General features: G+C 39.4%; 1 protein-coding gene across 2 annotated transcripts in view; it reads left to right on the top strand.

Moving 5' to 3' along the window:
- Window positions 1-15,111, top strand: part of LOC109908810 (anion exchange protein 2) — a 108,503-nt gene that overhangs the window by 5,041 nt on the left and 88,351 nt on the right. The window contains exon 2 of one of the 2 annotated variants that reach the window (XM_031796199.1): window positions 12,113-12,195. The exons of the other annotated variant lie outside the window; for it this stretch is intronic. The gene's annotated coding sequence lies outside the window, so the exon portion shown is untranslated. The remainder of the gene's footprint in view (window positions 1-12,112; window positions 12,196-15,111) is intronic. 2 annotated transcript variants of the gene reach the window in all.

Genomic DNA, 15,111 nt, shown 5'->3' with positions numbered 1-15,111 from the left:
TGAATACTACTCCCTTCACAGAACAGCGCAAACTGTCTCTAACCATAATAGAAAGAGGAGTGGGAGGCCTCTGAGCACAACTGAGCAAGAGGACAAGTACATTAGTGTCTAGTTTGAGAAACAGACGCCTCACAAGTCCTCAACTGTCAGCTTCATTAAATAGTACCCGCAAAACACCAGTCTCAACGTCAACAGTGAAGAGGTGACTCCGGGATGCTGGCCTAGGCAGAATTGCAAAGAAAAATCCATATCTCAGACTGGCCAATAAGAAGAAAAGATTAAGATGGGCAAAAAAACACACACTGGACAGAGGGACTCTGCTTAGAAGGGCAGCATCCCGGAATCGCCTCTTCACTGTTGACGTTGAGACTGGTGTTTTGCGGGTACTATTTAATGAAGCTGACAGTTGAGGACTTGAGGCATATTTGACAGCCTCAAGTCTTCATGGGTATAACGCTACAAGCTTGGCACACCTGTATTTGGGGAGTTTCTCTCATTCTTCTCTGCAGATCCTCTCAAGCTCTGTCAGGTTGGATGGGGAGCGTCGCTGCACAGCTATTTTCAGGTCTCTCCAGAGATGTTCGCTCGGGTTCAAGTTCTGTCTAGGCCACTCAAGGACATTGAGACTTGTCCCGAAACCACTCTTGCATTGTCTTGGCTGTGTGCTTAGGGTCGTTGTCCCCATCCAACCTGACAGAGCTTGCGAGGATCTGCAGAGAAGGATAGGAGAATACAGATGTGCCAAGCTTGTAGCCTCATACCCAAGAAGACTCAAGGCTGTACTTGCTGCCAAAGGTGCTTCAAAAAGTACTAAGTAAGAGTCTGAATACTTATTTAAATATGATTTGTTTTTTATTTTTCATACATTTGCAAACATTTCTAAACCTGTTTTTACTTTGTCATTATGGGGTATTGTGTAGATTGATAAACAATTTAATCAATTTTAGAACAAGGCTGTAACAACAAAGTAGAAAAAGTCAAGGGGTCTGAATACTTTCCGAATGTACTGTATATAGTGCAAACCTAATGGGGCGAACTCAGTGAAGTTGAATCTCTTGTCTCTGCGCGGCATGGTTTTTCTTCTGAACGGCAGTCCTGGAGGATTGTATTTGACTAAGTCCTACAGGTCTCTAGCTTTTGAGCTTTTCGCCTCCTTCGTTTGCTTGAGGTGTCCTGTGCAAGCGTTACGCATATACATTTAGTGGACCAGGGGTGTCTGTTTGTGTGACCAGCTTTGTCTGTTTTGCTTATCCATCTCATGGATTGTGGAGGCTATTGCTCTGGCCTATGACAGCAAAAGGCAGGAATGACCTAATGGTGTATTTGCCCACACACTAGGGGTCTGACGGCATCTTGGGTGTTGTTTTAAAGAGTTGTTTGTAGTAGAGGTCTTCACAGAGCCACCTGTACCTGAGAGCCGGATCCAGAATTCTCAATAATGGTCTGGGTCTGATATGATTGTCACTGGTCTCAAGTATGTGTAATTTTAACTGACATATCTGGACAGAGAGAGAGAATCATTTATTATTTTATGCTGCTCTTTCTTTTCACGGGAGTGGTCCGTGGCACGTGTAGCTTGTTGAGTCAAAGAGCCAATAGGCTACTACAGCCATAGAGCCTCGCTTTGTGTGTGGCAAAAGTTAGGGAATATCTAATCATTTGAAGATGGAATTTAAATTACGGAATTAAAAGTTAAAGGAGAAGGATAGGCTACAATGACCAAGAGACAACAGGTAGGCTGCTACTTAATATTCTGAATGGAGTTGTTTTTAGTTGTAACTGTAGGATTAGAAAGTGCATGGACTGTGCCTCAATTAGCCTAGCTAGCAAACGTTAGCTAGTGTATCTAGCTTCTCCTGGTTTGATGCAGTCAAGACAGGTAATATGTAATTATATTTGGTGAAAGATAACCTAGCTATGGCAGCTATTAGTCTACAATAGTGTGAGTCGGCTTGGTTGGTTGCTGTCTCACAGTATGGCTGCTCCTCGCCTGCTAGATGGGCACCTAGATGGGCACCTCTCTCCCTCCTCCCTCCTGTCACGCTTTATCAGCTCCGGTTAATAAAGTAACTTAAATGACTGCTGCTTTCCTCATTCAGATCGGACTGGGTCTGGATCCAGGGAGGTTTATATGGAACAGGTCTATTTCTCAGTTCGGAACGGGTCTTTTTAATTTATTTGATTCATTCATTCAGTCATCTCTCGTCTGTCTGGGTGGGAAAGCCCCATGTCCATTTTTTGGAACTGGTCCAACTTTTTTGACTCATGAAGACTGTAGGAGATATTTGTGCTGTGGTGAGCATCACCACACACTTTGAGGTTTTATTGCTTGGATGTCTCTGGCCCCAGTGTAGCTGGGACAGGAGAGGGTCATTAGGCAAACCCGGGTACCGCAGGTTGTCCTGTGGGGTTGGAACTCTGGGAGGTCTGAATCTGTGCCTTTTAATTAATCACCTGTGGAAGGTGGGGCATGATGTTAATGGGAACTAAGGAGACATCCTTCCTGCCATTAGCCTTTAGAATCTGGGGTGTGTAGTTTTGCTGCAAGAGTAATTTCTGAGTCATTATGGCAGTATGAGGCAATAACTGGTTTACAACAGAATGGACATGTTTCCACATAAATGAAAGAGCACGCCTCGTACCCTTGACCACACACCCCCACACACAGCCTCTGATTGTTCGATGGGTTTACTTAGGGAACAGCAGTTATAGTCATAACTGTACATTGTCCCATGTAGGTTTACATCTGTCATCCATAGCTGCTGACACACTCACAACATTGCAGCTTCATGACAGTCTCCTGATCAAATGGGATTAGAGTAAGAGCCCTTTCTGATAGCGTTCCTATTAGCCCACAATATGTTGTCTTATATCAAATAACATTTCCTTTGAAAGACCCTGCCCTGCTAGTACACCAAGACAGTCGATCTACCGGCACACACACATCCATCCATAAACATGTCATAGTGGGGGCCCAATGTTGAATTCATTTAATCATGAGATATGGTTCTAGGCATGTACAGTCAAGTCAAATTATTGGCACCCTTGATAAAGATGAGCAAAAAATACTGTATAAAATAAATATATATTTTATGCTCCTAAATTTAAAAAAAGATATATATATTATTCCAATCTAATGGCTCAGAAAGATTGAGATAATAAATAAATACAAATGATTTACAAAGGGTCAATTATTGCCACCCCTGTTTTTAATACTTCAACGCCCTCCCCTTGCGAGGTTCTTTTCTGCATATATCCTTCTTTCATCACCAAACCCACCACTGGTATATGGCCAAAGAGATCTATTTTCATGTCATCTGACCATGGCACCTATTCCAATCCATGTGCCAATGCTGTTTAGCATACTCCAGTCGGTGCTATGGTCAGAAAAGTATGGTGATGGATCTTTGATGTTATGGGGTTATTTTGCTTCCACTGGTCCTTGGGCACTTGTTGTAATAGTTTTTTTTTTAACGTTTTTTTTTATTGAAATGTACATTTTCTCCCATATTAAGAGATACAGTAACAAAGGAAAAAAAATGTTTTTGTTATTTACGAACATAGACAGAAATTAAACACAAAAGCTCAGTTTAAATATAGGAATTAGGTCCAACACATGGAACGTACTCAGTTCTTTGAGCTCCCTACTATTTCCAATCTTAGAAAAGAAGTCCTCCGTTAATTTGGGTGCGTCATTTGTCATTTCTGAGGCATACAGATTTGCATAAAATGTCCTAAATGACTCATTTAGCAATTTTCACATAAATGGTTGCCATCAGAATCAGTAATAGTAGCAATTGACTGGGAGTCTGCTCTCTTAAGCTAGGTATGCCAAATATTATCGCCATGTTCGTATAGCTTTTGCCTGACAAATTTTATTTTCAGCGTCCTGTGTTAGGAGTCAAACGTTGGTCTAAGTACTGATATTTATTTTGATAGGGCATGCAGGAGTGGGAATTTAGTCCTTTTCTTTAGTTGCCAATTCACCCTCTAACGTTTATTGCTTTTCACGTTTTTTCCCACCTCTTAGTGGCTAAGTATGACATAATCAGACCCCTGGCATATGCTTCACAGAAGGAGCGAGGGGTTATCTGTTGATTGAGAGAAATCCTTGAAACTTTTTAAAGTTGAGTTTTATGTCCAGGATCACGTACCCATGAACAGATATGACTATGCTTCCTATATTAGCAGATAAAACCAACTGAAAACATGTCCTGGGCATAAAAAAAGTAATATTTTCTAGTCTGACATCTATGAGGTACAGAGAAAAAGGTGAACTTTCTGTTTGAGGGATGAAAGGTACTCCAGACATCAGCATACCCCAGATGATCACAAATAGATTTAAGCAACCTAGCTTGAGGAGAGGGTGAAACTATGCTACAGGGAAACTTGTCAAATAAGGGTGTTCAACAAACAAGTAAAATCTACTTCAACCACTGCAGTGTCTGTGCTTTTAATTCTAACAAGTCTAGAAATACCTTAGTGAGGAAATCAGGGTGGTGAAAATGCCCTGCCCATGTAAAGTGCTTTTTAATTATAACAAAACAACCACATTTTATCTTTCACACAATTCAACACCTTAAGTGGGTGGGTTTTTTTCATCAAGAATTGCCACACCTTTACTTCTGGGTGTAAATGACAGTCTTACCTGCCATTGCACTTTGACCAACCAATATGCAGACTGAATCCTACTGTAAAGACAGGGTGGTACCTTTCCCCATGGGTTGAACTCTCCTCATTCTCACTGAGCCTAAACAAACTATATGAACCCAAACTATACTACACCCGAAAAATCGACATGTAAAGTTCCAAAAGGGAGTTTCCCCACTAGTTAACATGCAGGCAATTTCAGCTCTCCAATGTAGACTCTTAAGTCTGCATAACCACTCTATAGATTAATCATTTATACCTATGAAAATGAATTAAGGAGATTGAGGCTCATCCACCTAAGACCAAGTGTGGGCACCAATATAGATTCACACAGATCTCAGTCTGCGCTATGGTAGCAGTTATTGTAGCGAAAAACTATATATATATCTATATCACTTAGTTTGGAGTCATTAACTCGTTTTCAACAAATTTCTGGTTTAACAAACTATAGTTTTGGCAAGTCGGTTAGGACATCTACTTTGTGCATGACACAAGTAATTTTTCTAACAATTGTTTACAGATGGATTATTTCACTTATAATTCACTGTACCCCAATTCCAGTTGGTCAGAAGTTTACATACACTAAGTTGACTGTGCCTTTAAACAGCTTGGAAAATTCCAGAAAATTATGTCATGGCTTCAGAAGCTTCTGATAGGCTAATTCACATCATTTGAGTCAATTGGAGGTGTACCTGTGAATGTATTTCAAGGCCTACCTTGTTGGAAAAATTACTTGTGTCATGCACAAAGTAGATGTCCTAACCGACTTGCCAAAACTATAGTTTAATAAGAAATTTGTGGAGTGGTTGAAACACTTATGTTGGAGTCATTAAAACTAGTTTATGTAAACTTCCGACTTCAACTGTATATCTTAAAGTGTAATTTTAATCGGACTTGAGATTTGACTTTTTTTTTTTTAAGATGATAGTTTTCCTCTCACCTACCTACCCACCCCACCCACTAGCACGTACTCTGTAATATTTGATTCACAGTCCAGCTGAGAAAGTCTACTCCAGGCGTCGGAAACGGAACGTTTGATTTTAAGAAAAAGTATGTCTGTTTAGGAGCTAGAAAATCATTAGCTGAATGGTCGTCATCCACTGATCCAAGAACACACCAGGATGCTGTAGGAACATATCTCTCTGCGGTCGTGATCTCAGAGCTGTGGTTTGTTTTTCTCTGGCTTCACTGGAGGAAATCAAGCAGCTCCATTTGTGAAATGATCAGTTAAGACTGGACTTTGTGTAACAATGTACATGCACCACCAACGGGGCTTAGTGGAGCACTTCACATAGGCTATGTTATTGTGTATTGCTTCATCATCCAGAAGGAAAGGCGGGAGAACACCTCCCTCCTGCGTTCTTATCACTATTTGTTTATTTTCCTTTCAGCTTTCCTTCACAAATGAATTGGCTCAGTACTTTATCTGTAAAGATAAACACATCTCTTTTCTTCTCCAAAGGGTTTGAGAAACCATTTAAAAAAAGGTGTATCATATCCATAACAAATGTGATATCAATGCTGTTTTTCATTTCTAATCACTCAGAATAGCTGAAACTGCTCTCTACTCAGCAGGCATCAAATAAGCAGTGGTACAATTACTTTGGCTTAACTCTTTGGATAGCCTACTCTTTGGCCAACAGTCATTGCTTTAAACCCCATTGGGGCTTCTAATTATATACCTAACCACATACTGTTTGGCACCCTTACTACTTTCCCCCGAGTCAATACATTTTTAGAAAGACCTTTGGCAGCGATTACTGTCTTTTTTGGGTATGTCACATAAGTGCTTTGCACACCTGTATTGTGCAATATTTGCCCATTATTCTTAACTTATTCAAGTTCTGTCAAGGTGTTGTGGATCATGGCTAGACAGCAATTTTTTTTATTTTTTTTACTAGTAGTGATTATCTAGCTTGTCCTGCGTTGCATATAATCGATGCGGTGCCTGTTAATTTATCATTGAATCACAGCCTACTTCCCCAAACGGGTGATTTAACAAGCGTATTCGCAAAAAAAGCACTTTTGTTGCACCAATGTGTACCTAACCATAAACATCAACGCCTTAAAATCAATACACAAGTATATATTTTTAAACCTGCATATTTAGTTAATATTGCCTGCTAACATTAATTTATTTTGACTAGGGAAATTGTCACTTCTCTTGCTTTCTGTGCAACAGAGTCAGGGTATATGCAGAAGTTTGGGCCGCCTGGCTCGTTGCGAACTGTGTGAAGACCATTTCTTCCCAACAAAGACAGCCAACTTCGCCAAACGGGGGATGATTTAACAAAAGCGCATTTGCGAAAAATGCACAAATGTTGCACGAATGTACCTAACCATAAACATCAGTGCCTTTCTTAAAATCAATACACAGAAGTACATATTTTTGCGTTCATTGCACGCAGAGTCAGGGTATATGCAACAGTTTGGGCCGCCTGGTTCGTTGCGTACTGATTTGCCAGAATTTTACATAATTATGACAACATTGAAGGTTGTGCAATGTAACAGCAATATTTAGAATTATGGATGCCACCCGTTAGATAAAATACGGAACGGTTCCGTATTTCACTGAAAGAATAAACGTTTTGTTTTCGAAATGATAGTTTCCGGATTTGACCATATTAATAACCTAAGGCTCGTATTTCTGTGTTATTCTAATTAAGTCTATGATTTGATAGAGCAGTCTGACTGAGCGATGGTAGGCACCAGCAGGCTCGTAAGCATTCATTCAAACAGCACTTTCCTGCGTTTGCCTGCAGCTCTTTGCAATGCTTCAAGCACAGCGCTGTTTATGACTTCAAGCCGATCAACTCCCGAGATTAGGCTGGCAATACTGAAGTACCAATTAGAACATCCAATAGTCAAAGGTATAAGATATACAAATGGTATAGAGAGAAATAGTCCTCTAATAATTATAACCTAAAACTTCTTACTTGGGAATATTGAAGACTCATGTTAAAAGGAACCACCAGCTTTCATATGTTCTGAACAAGGAACTTTAACGTTAGCTTTTTTACATGGCACATATTACACTTATACTTTCTTCTCCGACACTGTTTTTGCATTATTTAAACCAAATAGAACATGTTTCATTATTTATTTGAGACTACATTGATTTTGATTATATTGTATTATATTAAGTTAAAATAATTGTGTTCATTGTTCATTCAGTATTGTTGTAGTTGTCATTATTACAAATATCTATATTATTTATATATATATAAAATTGTCATTTAAATCAAGTACTTTTCTGCATATCTAAGCAAACCCTTGAGGTGTCTGTATCCTCCTGACTGGTGGTTCTTTAAAAAGCTTTTAAGAAACTAAATATGCTTTTCTGCATCTGCGGGTGAAATATTGAAAGGAATGTTGTCTTATTCAGTACATTTAGGAATTGCTTGCTTTTCTAAAGTTTGGCAATGCCAAGATCGATAAGACAAGCTACTCTAACTTGATTGATAGCTTGAAATGGCTTTGTATCCAGTTTTATTAGGATGTAAGATGGGTTCCCAATCTAGCTGGTTAGCTAAAGCCAACTTCATAAAATTGCTAGGTGGCTAGTATTACGGAGGAAAAAAACATTTGTTTGATTTATTCATCAAGAAGGAATCAATTGGCTACATAGCTTGATCAGATTAATTTACAAACATACCTATTGCCTGTCACTGGTAGCTAAAATCAAATCAACCGCAGTGTGTCACTCTCTCCTCCCCTGACGATACTGCATCCACTAGAGTATCTAGCATCCTGCCTAGGCATCTCTTATGCTCTATGCACCTTGGAAGGAACCAGTCAGTGTGCCCCCTCAGCAAAAGACCGAGGATGGATTTTTGTTGTTGTTTGTAAGTAATTATGATAAAACTTGGGCTTAATTGTTTAGTAATAAATTGAACATCTGAAAAATGTAAAAACAGGACAAACCTGAGGGGGCAGTGTCTGTGGGCATGACAACACTGCACTACGCTAGGGTTAAGTGGATATACTGAATAACATAGCAAGGAGTCATCCACACTGACATTTGTATAGCGGTATGGTCTGTATTCAGGACTAAACATTGGTATGCAACAGCTGCTGTAGCACTGACCAGAGCTTGAACCATACAAATGCAAATTGATCATGATCTGAGAGATTAGGCTTCATAGTGGTCATTGCTGATGTGTGTAATGGCCGGAAGAGAACATGATCGTTCGTGTACAACGATTACTAGTACCTAAACCATGTAGGCCTTGTCGTGTCTTTGGCTATGCCGGATTAAGTGATATGACATGCTATTCTATCAAATAATTTCTCCGTAATTACTATTACCTGATTGAGCTAATCATGTAAATGTAATTAACTAGAGTCGGGCACCACAAATTAATATTTATAGAGCTGTTATCTTCCGAATAAACTCTTAAAGACCTAGTAATATTTTATATCAATAGCAGTCCATATCAATCGTATCAGTCTCATCTGAAAGTTGTAAATTCTTAGTTATCTGCATGAACCCTGGCTAACAATTTGAATCAGCAATACAAAATTGGGTTTAATTATTTATTTACTAAATACCTAACTGTTGGGAAAATTATGATTTAAATGACAGAGAAAATCATTTTAAATGGAACTGTAACTAAGTAAAACTTATACTTAGTTTTATTATATCTGATTAACAATATGAGTTCATAAGAAGGGATTGTGTGACACGGACAGGGAGTAATTAAAGTTAATGAACACCATTCCAACTAGGAAGAAACAAATGGGTTGGACTGTGTGAACAAATAAGGTCGTTGACCTAGCTCTGGGGTTTTTAGATAAGGCAGTGAGTGCATTCCTAAGTTTTCTGTTAATTAGAACTGTCAGCTCAGTGGTGATCGATAATTTTGAGGGGTCAAAAGTTATCTGAGAGTGTGTTAGTAAGTTAGAATGAACTTTTCACCTCACTTTGTCCTGGGCGAGAGGAGGGGATTCTGTTAAAGCAATGAAATGACGTCACGATCTGTATATAAACTGTTGCTCGTGATTAAGTGGGAGCGCGCTCCGAGAATAAATTCTGTTACCTATTATTGAAAGACTGGTCTGAGTCTATTTTATGCAAACAAGAATCTTAGAAATTCTCATAAAATAGATTAAGGGTTTTCAATTGATGAAAGCACATTGGCATAATTAAATTACATTAACACGAACTAATCACACAGAATTACACAATTAAATCATAACTTGATTACAAATTACGTCATAAAGGCAAACTTCCCTAGCGGGCGGAACAGATATGACAGCTTGTTACACAAAAGAAAAGGAGCTGGGTTGAGTGAAGGAGCGGGAAGACTGAGGAACAAAGGCGAAGCTGTGCTATTGTAAATACAGTATCTTATGCATTCTAAATTACCGCCCATTTGGAAAAGGAAAATGCAATAAATATTTAATCTAAGCTGCGGCTTCGGTAGGTTGGTGGTAGATGGAAGGCCGTGTTGCACAACCGAGTCCTTTGAAGAATGTCTCTTGTGGTCAATTGGATACGTTGTAGTAACGTCGTTGTGTGGTAGACGGGATACTCTGTCTGTTCCTTCCTAACCTGCGTTTGCAGCTGCGGTTGTTAACTCAACGGCTAGGAGGTATCACTTTTGTAGTGAATAAGAGTTCATACCATTCGCAACCAAAGCTCACGCTGATGTTGGCTTCGTTCTGTAGTTATTATCTGAACCATTCTGACATAGGACCGTCGTCCTATATCCACTGAACAGGAAGTTCTATTGTCGTCAAGGCTTTATATAGGAAGGGAGAAAAGGGGTGTGTTTCATAGTTTACAACCTCTCTCTTCACGTGGGCGGGCCAATGAGTGAGCAGCCCTATCTTATGAAATTCCACATCTCACATTTTTGAAGCTAAAATCACAAATAATTTCATATTCATACATTTAAATTGAACAACAATTCCATTTGAATCCGATAACTCTGATGTGTAGACTTTCCACTGTAGAGTTTGTCATCTTATCATTGATAAGAATGTCTCAGATGACAACCGAACTGACATCATATTCATTAAGTACCACCGCATGTGTTCAATTGTTCGGATTACCAGAATATAGTTAATTTCCCCCCACCTACTGATGTTCCCAGAATCTCTATGTTAACCAAGGGTTTTGCAAATGTAACCTCAGTCGGGTAGAGAGAGGAAAAAGGGTGGAAGATATGACTGTCATAAACCTACCCCCCCAGGCCAACGTCATGACAGCCTTAACTGGGGATTTGGAAATTTTTCTTTGGTGTTTATAAAAAATAATAATATTTTAAAAAACAACAACATAGATTTGTCATGCTTTTGATCTGGATCAAGAGTTAATTCCTTACCTTTTTATAGCAAATACTTAAAGCTTTCTATTCAGACTGATGCCAAGTGTATAGCTTTTGTATTAGTCTTACAATTTGTAGTCCAAAAAATATAAATACAACTTCAATGTTAGATTATAAAAGTATATTTTGCAAGGAATGGTACCAGCTGTGACCTCCTAGTCTAGGGCTGGGTGATATGGCCAAAATATCGTATCACAATATTTTTCACAAAATATTTGACAGTTTTGAATAATACTTGTTTTTAATTATTCAGGACCCTAGTGTGGCAACATAAATTTTAAGTGATTTTCAGTGGGGCATTCACCATTCTGATTTGTTTTATACTGTTCAATCCAACTTCAACCCCCCCCCCCCCCCCCCCAAAGAATTAAGCATTTAAATAAATGCCTGCATTTTCTGCACTTTTGTTATCATTTCAACACTTTCGGGTAGGACTGCCTGATGTCTTATATGGCATAGAGTTGTTGATTGGTGAACTGTTTTAAATCATGGGAATATAATGATTATTGTAATTCAATAGTTGATATAGTCGGCTGTACTTTGAATACATTGTTTGACATCACAAGAACAGGAAGCCAGGGAGAAATTGGGAAAGGGTGGGAACCGAAGTGTTAGTCAGTGTTTCCTTGGGGACCGTATATGATGTTATATTTAGCTAGCTAGCATATTCTAGCTAGCTAGCATATTCATGTTTTGCTTTTTCCTCTCTGATTTAGAAGATACCATTGCACAAACATACTGATCTAGGCTTACACCAGCACTGGTATCAGGCTGTATTTTAGCTAGCTACATTTGTGCTGATTCTGATTTTACAGCTACCTAGTGATTTTAGCATTAGTGGCTAACAATGTATTTTAGCCACAACTTGCTAAGAAAAGACAAACTAGCTGGTTGCAGACAAACTAATAGTGTAATTTGTTTTTAAACAACTAATTGACCAATGTCGATTCAACTACTTGTATTCAATTTTTTCCTGTGCGCTCAGTTTCTCTAGAGTTGAATCAGATCAAGCACAAACTGTGCGATGACGTTTCCAACAGGCCAATATTCTATGTAGTTTAGCACAGAAAATGGGGTAATTAACTTTGTGTGCCTATTTGTTCGGTCTGTGTTTCTTTTACACCTACTAGGTTAGGTTAGTGTGGGGCAGACAGAGGGAGAGAAGAGACCGAAGACTGCTCGATTGAGAGGGATGGAGAGCAGTTGCTTCGAGGTATCTCTACATGAAAATACATGATCTAAGTGATTGATAGTTGTTATTCAGTCATACGTATTAAGTCTTATTTACTTTGAATAACTACAAAAATAGTGATTTGTAAGGCTGCATTGGCAGCAGCTCTATAGAGATGAGATGACTTCAATTGAAATAATGGTAGTCAAATGAAACTAATGTAATCAGTACATAAAATGAACTTAGTTTCACCAGCCACTGTGGCAAGTAGATTTAAAAATCTATAAGCCACTCAGATTTTTAACAGCCCCCAAAAACACTTGCTGCTAAAATAACACCCACAAAACACAAAAAAACATAAGCAAATGTATTACTAATAAGATGTAACTAATGTGGTACATTGAATAAAATTGAACATTTTTCTCCACAATGTCATGGTATCCAATTGTTTAGTAGCTACTATCTTGTCTCATCGCTACAACTCCCGTACGGGCTCGGGAGAGACGAAGGTTGAAAGTCATGCGTCCTCCGATACGCAACCCAACCAAGCCGCACTGCTTCTTAACACAGCGAGCATCCAACCCGGAAGCGAGCCGCACCAATGTGTCAGAGGAAGCACCTGGCAACCTTGGTTAGCGCGCACTGCGCCCGGCCCACCACAGGAGTCGCTGGTGCGCGACAAGGATATCCCTACCTGCCAAGCCCTCCCTAACCCGGACAACGCTAGGCCAATTGTGCGTCGCCCCCACGGACCTCCCGGTCGCGGCCGGTTACGACAGCCTGGGCGCGAACCCAGAGTCGCGCCACCCGGGAGGCTGTAACCGGAGTCTTTTAACCAAATTATCACAGATGACAAATCTTCAACTGCGGTGGGAGGTTACCATGGTAATGTGACTGGAGTCATGTTTGTGCCTGTGAGATTGAAGTCGCCAAGAAACACAAGGACTTCTGTGTGTTATGTATGTCTATAGTGTACAGTGGCAAGAAAAAATGTGAACCCTTTGGAATTTCCTGGATTTCTCCATAAATTGGTCATACAATTATCTGCTCTTTATCTAGGTCACAACAATAGACAAACACAGTCTGCTTAAACTAATAACAATGTTTTCATGTCTTTATTGAACACAGTGTAAACATTCACAGTGCAGGGTGGAAAAAAATGTATTTAATAACTGGTTGACCTTCCTTTGGCAGCAATAACCTCAACCAAATGTTTTCTGTAGTTGCGGAACAGACAGACCTGCACAACGGTCAGGAGGAGTTTAACCATTCCTCTTTACCTAACTGTTTCAGTTCAGCAATATTTTTGGGATATCTGGTGTGAACTGCTCTCGAGGTCATGCCAAAGCATCTCAATCGGGTTGCGGTCAGCCACTCCAGAAGTGTTATTTTCTTCTGTTGAAGCCATTCTGTTGATTTACTTCCGTGTTTTGGGTCCTGTTGCATCACCCAACTTCTGTTGCGCTTCAATTGGCTGATATCTTTACATTCTCCTCAAACTTGGGAATTTTTACATTCAGGCCCTGAGGCAGCAAAGCAGCCCCAAACCATGATGCTTCCTCCACCATACTTTACAGTTGGGATGAGGTTTTGATGTTGGTGTGCAGTGCCTTTTTATTCTCCACACATAGTGTTGGGTGTTCCTTCCAAACAACTCAGCTGTAGTTTCATCTGTCCACATAATATTTTGCCAGTAGTGCTGTGGAACATCCAGATGCACTTTTGCAAACTTCAGACGTGCAGCAATAGTTTTTTTTGGACAGCAGTGGCGTCTTCCGTGGTGTCCTCCGATCACCATCCTTGTTTAGTGTTTTACGCATCGTAGACTCGTCAACAGAGATCTTAGCATGTTCTAGAGATTTCTATACGTCTTTAGCTGACTCTCTAGGATTCTTCTTAACCTCATTGTGCATTCTGCGCTGTGCTCTTGCAGTCATCTTTGCAGGACGTCCACTCCTAGGGAGAGTAGCAACAGTGCTGAACTTTCTCCATTTATAGACAATTTGTCTTACTGTGGACTGATGAACATCAAGGCTTTAGAGATACTTTTGTAACCCTTTCCAGCTTTATGCAAGTCAACAATTCTTAATCTCAGGTCTTCTGAGATCTCTTTTGTTCGAGACATAGTTCACATCAGGTAATGCTTGTTGTGAATAGTAAACTCCAAAACATTTTTAATAGGGCAGGGAAGCTGCCCAAAAACCAAAATCTCCAATCTTATCTCATTGATTGGACTCCAGGTTAACTGACTGACTCCAATTAGCTTTTGGAGAAGTCATTAGCCTAGGGGTTCACATACTTTTTACAACCAACACTGAATGTTTAAAATGTATTCAATATAGACAAGAAAAATACTATAGTGTGTTATTAGTTTAAGCACGCTATGTTTGTCTATTGTTGCGACTTAGATGAAGATCAGATCAAATTTGATGACCAATTTATGCAGAAATCTAGGCAATTCCAAAGGGTTCACATACCTTCTTGCCACTGACTGTACTATGTTGACACCGGTATGGAAGTATGGAACGCCGTTTGGGTACTTATTTTCCTCCATAATTTGCAAATAAATTAATTAAAAATCCTACAATGTGATTTTTCTGGATTTTTTTTCTCATTTTCTCTGTCATAGTTGAAGTGTACCTATGATGAAAATTACAGGCCTCATCTTTTTAAGTGGGAGAACTTGCACAATTGGTGGCTGACTAAATACTTTTTTGCCCCACTGTATGTTGTGCTTTCGCTGTAAAGTATTTTTGAATCGGACACGATGGGTAGATTAACAAGATGTTTATCTTTCATTTGCTGTATTGGACTTGTTAAGGTGTGAAAGTTACATATTTCAAAAAAATATTTTTGAATTTTGTGCACTGCCTTTTCAGCGGAATGTTGTGGAGTGGTTCTGCAAGCGGAAAGCCTGCCCGAGAAAGGTTAATAGTTGTATCTTTTTCTGAATTTTTA

This window comes from Oncorhynchus kisutch, linkage group LG18 (assembly GCF_002021735.2).
Source record: "Oncorhynchus kisutch isolate 150728-3 linkage group LG18, Okis_V2, whole genome shotgun sequence".
NCBI classification, from domain to species: Eukaryota; Metazoa; Chordata; class Actinopteri; order Salmoniformes; family Salmonidae; genus Oncorhynchus; species Oncorhynchus kisutch.
Note: the sequence above shows the minus strand (reverse complement) of the source record. Positions and strands in the feature narration are given on the sequence as shown.